Source organism: Phyllopteryx taeniolatus, chromosome 13 (genome assembly GCF_024500385.1).
Source record: "Phyllopteryx taeniolatus isolate TA_2022b chromosome 13, UOR_Ptae_1.2, whole genome shotgun sequence".
Taxonomy (NCBI): Eukaryota; Metazoa; Chordata; class Actinopteri; order Syngnathiformes; family Syngnathidae; genus Phyllopteryx; species Phyllopteryx taeniolatus.
In genome coordinates this window covers 20702186-20711432 of record NC_084514.1, presented here as the reverse complement: position 1 = coordinate 20711432, position 9247 = coordinate 20702186, and positions in this window count along the sequence as shown.

Sequence of the window (9247 nt, the reverse complement as noted above, 5' to 3'; positions counted from 1 at the left end):
CCGTGTCTATATGTGCCCTGCGACTGACTGGCGACCAGTTCAGGGTTTAGTCCGCCTTTCGCCCGCAGTCAGCTGGGATAGGCTCCAGCGTCCCGCGACCCTAACCAGGATAAGCGGTGTTGAAAATAGATGGATGGATAAAGTATGACTCATACAAACAGTTAATAAAGTATGTATCTTTCAAAATACTTCTTTGAAATGAACTGCACAAAGAATGAAGATAATAATTGCTTTACAAGTAGGCCTGTATCTAGCGATTATGTGTACAATCAAATAGTCAATTATTTTCTCAAATAATCAATTAATCGTAAAATTGGAAGAAAAAAAACCATTTTGAATTACCATCCCTTTATTCAAGAACAGGACATTATTTCAAATTGACAGCACATAAAATGCAAAAACAAATTGATTAGGACTCAATTACTGGTTTGGTCCGTAAAATCAGATAATTGGCAAAAATCCTGATCATTGTTTTTCAAAGTAAAATCAGATGTTTGCAAATGTCTGACTTGTATTAAGCAAAAGATAATCAGTCTGCTTTCATGGAGCACTACAGAAATCTGAAAATATTTACTGTTGTGAGGCTGAAATTCTGAGGATTTGGACAATTTTAAGTTAAAGGTCTCTTAACGATGAATCTACTAAATAGTTGCCGACAAATTTGATAATTGATTAGTTGTTGAGGAATCGATTATTTTTTGCACCTCTAATTATCCATCCATTTTCTGAGCCGCTTCTCCTCACTAGGGTCGCGGGCGTGCTGGAGCCTATCCCAGCTGTCATCGGGCAAGAGGCGGGGTACACCCTGAACTGGTTGCCTGCCAATTGCAGGGCACATAGAAACAAACAACCATTCGCACTCACATTCATGCCAACGGGCAATTTAGAGTTTTCAATTAATGTGCATGTTTTTGGGATGTGGGAGGAAACCGGAGTGCCCGGAGAAAACCCACGCAGGCACGGGGAGAACATGCAAACTCCACACAGGCGGGGCCGGGGATTGAACCCGGGTCCTCAGAACTGTGAGGCTGACGCTCTAACCAGTCGTCCAGTGACTGGCTAGCACATCTGCCTCACAGTTCTGAGGACTGGGGTTCAAATCCCTGCTCCGCCTGTGTGGAGTTTGCATGTTCTCCCCGTGCTTGCGTGGGTTTTCTCCGGGTACTCCGGTTTCCTCCCACACCCCAAAAACATGCATGGTAGGTTAATTGAAGACTCTAAATTGTCCGTAGGTGTGAATGGTTGTTTGTTTATATGTGCCCTGCAATTGCCTGGCGACCAGTTCAGGGTGTACCTCGCCTCTCGCCCGAAGATAGCTGGGATAGCCGTTAGCATGCACGCGACCCTAGTGAGGATAAGTGGTACAGAAAATGGATGGATTGAGATTTCTCTTTTATTATATTTATATTACATATTCTATATATACATATATATAAATATATATATTATATATATATATATATATATATATATATATATATATATTATATATATATATATATATTATATATATATATATATATACGAGTGTGTGTGTGTGTGTGTGTTCAGGGTGTAGTCCGCCTTTCGCTCGAAGTCAGCTGGGATAGGCTCCAGCGCCCTGCGACCCTAAGCAGGATAAGCAGTGTTGAAAATGGATGGATGGATATTATTTTTTTTTACAAAAAACTACCAACAAATACAAATACAAAACAAATGGGGCGGCACGGTGGCCGACTGGTTAGAGCGTCAGCCTCACAGTTCTGAGGACCCGGGTTCAATCCCCGGCCCCGCCTGTGTGGAGTTTGCATGTTCTCCCCGTGCCTGCGTGGGTTTTCTCCGGGTACTCCGGTTTCCTCCCACATCCCAAAAACATGCATGAATTGGAGACTCTAAATTGCCCGTAGGCATGACTGTGAGTGCGAATGGTTGTTTGTTCCTATGTGCCCTGTGATTGGCTGGCAACCAGTTCAGGGTGTACCCCGCCTCCTGCCCGATGACAGCTGGGATAGGCTCCAGCACGCCCGCGACCCTAGTGAGGAGAAGCGGCTCAGAAAATGGATGGATGGATGGAGGTATCTATGGGTTTCCCTTCACTTCATAGTGTACGGTAGGGAGCCCTTGTAGTGTCTCGCTATCCAATCACTTGTTCATATCGAAACCGTCCTGATTATGTCCATGTTTTACCTGCAACCTTGCTTGCCGTGGTACCTGTATCTTTGAGCATGTACATTTGGTGTGCACCTGGGTAGGTAGCACACAGAGGTAATTAAAAGCAGGAAAAGAAAGGGAAGGATGGACTATCATTTACTTACGAGATGATCATGAATCTATGTGTTTTCCTTTAATTCCTAGTGTGGTAGAGAGCCCTTGTTGTGTGTCGTTATCCAGTCGGTTCCAGAGAATGTCCTTATTACTAAAATGGCAGTCCGTTTTCCCTGCAACACTGCCTGTTGCACTGGTACCAGCCTCCTGCTATTTGTGTGCCTGGGTATCACGCAGCGCTGCCTAAAAGCAGCGTGAGGAAAAGAATGTGAAGGATGGACATAAAGTTTTTCAAGAAAGTAAGCCATCATCAATGCTGGTAATAACCAAGGTTATTCGAATCAGAATCAGAATCGGAATCAGTCATCTTTATTTGCCAAGTATGTCCAACAAAATACGAGGAATTTGTCTCCGGTAGTTGGAGCCGCTCTAGTATGACAACAGCCAGTCAATTGACAGAACACTTTTGAGACATAAAGACAGTCACTGAGCAATATAGGTTTGCGTGTTGTGGTGGATTTTTTCGCCTGAGTTTCCGAGTCGGAGATCACCCGGGAGAACTCCGACGTCCGTCGGGCATGGGATGAATGAAGACTTCGAGACACTCGGCGTTTGGGCTAATTCGATTTATTGAACAAGCCTTAGTGTCATAACAGCTGCTTACATTGCCAGAACGACGAAAAAGCCCCCGAAAAACCCTGGATCTCCGTTTATCAAGGTTTAATTCTCTGGGCGTGGAATTAGCCCCTCCTTGGGGGCACCCGGAAGGATGGTGCTCCTCATGACCATATTTGGACTCGCACTCGCCTGCTGGTCTCTCTTCCTCTCGTCAATCTTTGTTGTGATAATGAAAACAGAAATGTGACAACAAACTCAGACAAAAGAAATTGGCAGCATTTTACATTTGCAAAAATGAACTATAATTACCACTCACCCTGTTCAGGGTTGCGGGGCACTGGACCCAATCACAGCTGACTTTGGGCAAAAGGCAGACTACAGACTGAACTGGTCGCCAGTCAGTCACAGGGCACATATCGACACAGACAACCATTGGCACCATCACTGAGTGGGAACTGAAACCACGCTGCCCGCACCAAAGTGAAGCAAATGTATCGCAATCAGTGACTCCCTTTGTTTTTGTCTTTGTCAATTAATTTTATACCTTTTGGCGGTAATGTTAAATGTATTTCAGATAAATATATACATAGAGAACGGATACGGAAGGGCACTTGAACAGTCATTTGGGAATTGTAGTTCACTTATTGTTTGTCGGCTCGAAGGGATGCCATCGGGCAGCACCGTCGTATTGACGGCTTGCCAGAATCTTTTTTTTATTTTATTTTTTTTAAACCCCCGGGCGCTTCAGCTGCCCCCTGCTCCAGTGTGTTCCACTAACGTGTATGTGTTCACTGTGATGGGTAAAATGCAGAGAACAAATTTCGTGTGCATGCATGCATGTTCATGACAATAAAGGTGATTCTTCTTTTTCTTCTTCTTCTTCTTTTGTGGTGGTGTGTTTTCAGAGAAGTGTGAGGGAGAGTTGGAAGGAAAAATTTTTATATTTATGTAAATACATGTTTTCTCATAGTGTGATTATTGTATCTTCACGGTGTAGGTTTTTGTGTATTAATAGAGGTGAGTTTTTTTTTTTTTTTTTTTCGTAACATTTTGTCCGTGCCTCGTGGCGAGGATGGCGCCGCCTGAGACGCCACCGTCTCTGAGGCACGGCGTGCGGATTGTGCCACAGCCTAGCTTCACGGTGGAGCAAGTGCTGCTGGCTGTTGGCGAACAGGTGGGATATATGCATATCTCACATGCATCCCGCATGAATAAAGCGGTGGTCGTGTTTTTCAGGCAGCAAAAATATGTAACGGAACTTATAGAGAATGGATTGGTTCTAAATGACGAGTTTTTCCCAGTTTCCCCGCTGGCCGTACCGTCAACACGGATCACTGTTTCGGGCGTCCCTCCGTTTATTTCGAACGAGGCGCTGGAACGGGAGCTGAAGCGGTTTGGTAAGTTTGCTAGCGGATTTCGTAATGTTGGGTTAGGATGCAAAAATGAAAAACTGAAGCATGTTCAGTCATTTAGACGACAGATTTTCATGTTTTTAGACTCTCAGACGCAGACGTTGGATGTTTCTTTCCGTGTTCGTCATGAGGAAGGAATGTATATGGTGTATGCAAGCTCGGGAAGCATCAAATGTTTTGAGTGTGGAGACGTTGGTCATATACGGGTGGCGTGCCCGCATAACAATGCTACAGTGAGACCTGCTGTTGTTGATAGCCCCGAGGATCACGCCCAGGCAGTTCCGGTTGTGGACGGGGTCGTTGACGTTGAGGAACGGACGGCTGAGCCTGACTCTGTTGGAGTGGGCCCTATGAGTGTGAATGCCGTCTCGAGTGCTGAAAGCCGTGGATCGGTGGCGGCGAAGGTAGAGGGACAACGTGCTGTTATTGAGAATGATGAAAGTCAGAATGACAGGCAAATTATAGAACAGAATAGTATTGTTGATCGGATGAAAATGGCACAGGCTAGTGATGTGAGACAGCAGCTGAAGGCTGCTGACAGGGTAAACACTGATGATGATATAGTAGACCAGGTTCAGCATGGTTATGGTAGCCAGGCTATGGGGCTGGAGACTGATGGTGACTCTGATGGTGCTTCAATTGCTGACAGCGTTTCCCAGAGTAAGGATTTATACCCTTTGAAAGAATTAGATGAGTTTTTGGAGGATACATTCGGTAAAACGGTTGATGTACAAGAATATTTTCCAGATGTTAGAAAGTTTGTGAAGACTGTGAGTACCCTACAAAAGGTGGTAGGAACAGACTTGCTTGATGACAAGAAGAGATATCACCTGAGGAAGCATGTGACTGCTGCTAGGAAAATTTTAAGTGGTAAAAGACAGAAAAAATTGAAAGTTGATTATTAAATTAGGAATGGAACTACAACACTGGGTGTTTTCTCTGCTGTTGGCTTTTGGCTGGTTGTTTTTCTCTCTCTTGTATTAATATGAATTCTTTACGTGTTGCATCCTTAAATATTAACGGGGGTAGAAATGCACAGAAGAGGGCGCTAGTGTTAGAAATCCTAAAACAAAAAAGAATAGATATCGCTATGTTGCAAGAAACACAGTGATAATTTAAATGAAACGGACTGGGGGCTATGTTGGGGCGGTCAGTACGTTCTCAGTCATGGCTCTAATCTTAGTGCGGGGGTCGGTATATTATTTAGTCCCACTCTTAGTGTTAATGTTTTAGCGATCACAGAAATAGTTGCAGGGAGGATTGTAATGGTTAAAGCAGAAGTCCAAAACATTATGTTTAAATTTGTGAATGTATATGCACCAAATTGCGGGCGGGACCGTTTGAGTTTATTCAAAGTACTAAAGGAAAATTTGGACAACTATGATAAAGGAGAATGTGTTTTAGTTGGGGGGCACTAGAACTGTTGCACCGATCCCGCTTTAGATAGAATAGGACAGGAGCTCCATACCCAGTCATCCTGTTTCTTGTCAAAGATGACCAAGGAGTTGGATTTAGATGATGTGTGAAGGACAAAGCATCCGACCGACAGACAATATACCCGAATGAAAGTTTTTGATGGCATGGTTACTGCAGCCAGATTAGACAGATTTTATATGTCTGTGGCTTTTAACACTAGGGCAATTAATTGTCCAATTTCCCCAGTTGGGTTTACAGATCATCATTTGGTATTATTGTAACTAATTTTGTCCCACATGGACAAGCCGAAATCATTCTGGCATTTTAATGTCAAATTTCTACATGATTTTGTTTTTTGTGAAAATTTTAAATTGTTTTGGAGCAATTGGAGAGCCAAGAAAGAGTTTTTTCCCTCCTTAATTCAGTGGTGGGAGGTAGGAAAAAGTCAAGTGAAAGTGTTTTGCCAACAATACGCATCCTTCTCTAGTATTAATACTAGGAAGGCTATAGAGAAACTAGAAGAGGACATTGAGGTTTTGGAGAGTGTGGCTGCTGAAAATACCGAGCAGTTAAATAAAAAAAGACAGCAGTTGACTTGTTTTCTTCAAGAGAAGGCTAAAGGAGCTCTGGTCCGGTCACGTTTTACCACACTGAGGGACATCGATGCACCCACCTCCTTCTTTTTTAACCTGGAGAGATCTTTTGGACAGAGCTAACAAATGGTGTGCCTACAGCGGCCTGATGGGACGCTGACTTCAGATTCTGCAGAAATGAGAAGGCTAGCGGTGGATTTCTACTCCAACCTGTTTGAGGCAGAAAGGTGCGATGGAAAGGCTACAGAGACACTACTTCAGGGTGTCCCTCAGCTGAGATCTGATGTACAAGATGTCCTGGGTTCTGACATTACTCTGAAGGAATTGACTACTGCGGTGACCCAGTTGACCTCTGGTAAGGCCCCAGGTTTGGATGCAATACCAGCAGATTTCTATAAACACTTCTGGAATATAATTGGGATTGACTTGTTGGAGGTTTTCAAGGACTCCTTTGGGAGAGGAACTCTTCCAGCTTCCTGTCGGCGTGCGGTGATCTCTCTTCTGCCAAAAAAGGGGGATTTAACTTTGCTCAAGAATTGGAGACCTGTTGCCATACTATGTACGGACTATAAAATTGTATCCAAAGTTTTGGCAAATAGACTAAAAGTTTATATGGACACTGTAATTGGTGAAGACCAGTCGTACTGCATGCCTGGCAGATCTTTGTTGGACAATTTATTTTTAATGAGAGATATTTTTGATGTGTGCAAGGCATACGGTGTTGATGTAGGCATTATTTCTATTGATCAGGAAAAAGCATTTGATCGGGTGGATCTTTCTTTCTTATTTTCCACATTGCGCGCATTTGGAGTTGGGGAGCTTTTTGTATCATGGGTGAGACTCCTGTATGAGAGTGCATGTTGTGTAGTTAAGGTTGGGGGAGGACTGAGCAGACCAGTCGTGGTCGGGAGAGGGATTAGACAAGGCTGTCCTATTTCGGGACTATTGTATAGTTTTGCTATCGAGCCTCTCCTATTGAGACTTAGGAAAACTTTGAAAGGTCTATGTCTGCCAGAGATGACTTATAGCCTTCCCATAGTCGTGTCAGCCTATGCTGATGACATTACTGTAATGGTCCAGGGACATGGGGACATAGAGGCACTGAGAGAAAGTCTAACGCTGTATGAAAAGGCTTCCTCAGCTAAGGTAAATTGGGAAAAGAGTGAGGCATGCTGGGTTGGTAATCCAACACAGGCGACTGCGTATGGTCTTCCTGGTGGCCTTACATGGGGAAATAGTGGGTTGTGAATTCTGGGGATTTATTTGGGTGACGACAAGATGGTTGCTAAAAATTGGGAGGGAGTGCTGGGAAAAGTGCAAGCTAAGTTGTCTAGATGGAAATGGTTGCTACCTCAGCTGTCCTACAGGGGAAGAACTCTGATTGTAAACAATCTCGTCGCCTCTCTTTTGTGGCACAGACTTCAGGTGTTAGCACCCCCACCAGGACTGATTAAACAGCTACAGAAGATGCTGGTGGACTTTTTCTGGTCTGGTCATCACTGGATGAGAGCGTCAGTCCTGTATCTCCCTGTGACAGAAGCGGGGCAGGGCCTTATAGACATTGCCTCCAGGATGGCTGGTTTTCGTTTACAGACGGCACAGACGCTGTTGTACAAAGACTCAATCTGCTGGTCAACCGTTGCTCGTCTGCTGCTCCGGAGGGCCGGACGGCTAGGTTATGACAAACATCTGTTTCTGCTGTCCTCTAGCCCCGGTTTGGATGGACTGTCATCTTTTTACAGCTCTGTCCTTGATGCTTGGCAGACTTTGGACTTTACTCGAGCCTCTGCAGAGCCTGGATTGTGGTTGTTTGAAGAACCACTATTCAATAACAGTTTTCTACCTTTGAGTGCCTTTTTGTCTGACACAATGAGAAGCGCTTTCAGGAAGGCTGGGATTGTGAAGATGGGACACCTAATGAGGACATCCCCAGAGACACTGGCTGAGAAGACTGGTGTCCACTCCAACCAGGTTCTACAGGGTCTGGTGAAGGAGGTGTGGCAGTCGCTGTCAGAAAAACACCAGGACTTTATACGGAACAGTGATTTAGCTCACCAGTGGAGTGAGGGGGCTGAGTACGTTTTTCCTCCTCTTGGCGTGATTCCTGCTGGTGGGAATGGAGGGAGCAATGTGGAATCGTACTGTCCATAAAAACTCCAAAACTTGGGAACTTCAGCTCTTGCAGTGGAAAGCGGCTGTATGAAAGTTGTGTAAAGGTGCTGAACAATGGATCGCTCACTGGAGTCAGAGAGTCGAGGTGGACAGAGGTGTTTGGTTCGAAATTTTCCCCAAAAGGAAGCTGGTGGGTCCTGTATAAACCTCCTGTTGAAAAACGGATGGGTGACATCCAATGGAGGATTATACATGGAATAATAGCTACGAACAGATACAGAGCTCACTTTGACCCAAGCACTGGGGAAGGTTGTCCATTTTGTTTACACCCAGAGACATTGGACCACTTAGTGCTTCTATGTCCCCGGTTGGATGTTTTCTTTAAAATGTTAAAGGAGTGGGTGGAGGGGTTGGGAGAGGTTTTCTCTTTCCATCTTTTTATTTTTGGACCAACTTATTCCAGAAAAAGAAAGAAAACTGTGGTGTTAATGAATTTTATGTTTGCAAGTGCTAAATTGACTATATGGAAAAGTAGGAAAAACAAGATTGTTGGAGCTAGTTGCACTGATCCGCTTTACTGTTTGAGAGGGTTGGTGGCAGCCCGTTTAAGGGTGGAGCACACCTTTTATACGGTTACCAATAATCTGGAGGATTTTGTGGATCGGTGGGTTATTGGGAATGTTTTGTGTTCAGTAGATGAATATGGATCACTGGTGTTGAATTTTTAATTTTTCTTTTTATTTATATTGTGTAAATTTTCATTTGTTTTTGTTTTGTTTTAATTATGTTTCTGGTAATATCTTTTTCATGTTTTTAAAGTAAATGCATATTGGGATCTTTTTTTGTCAAAAG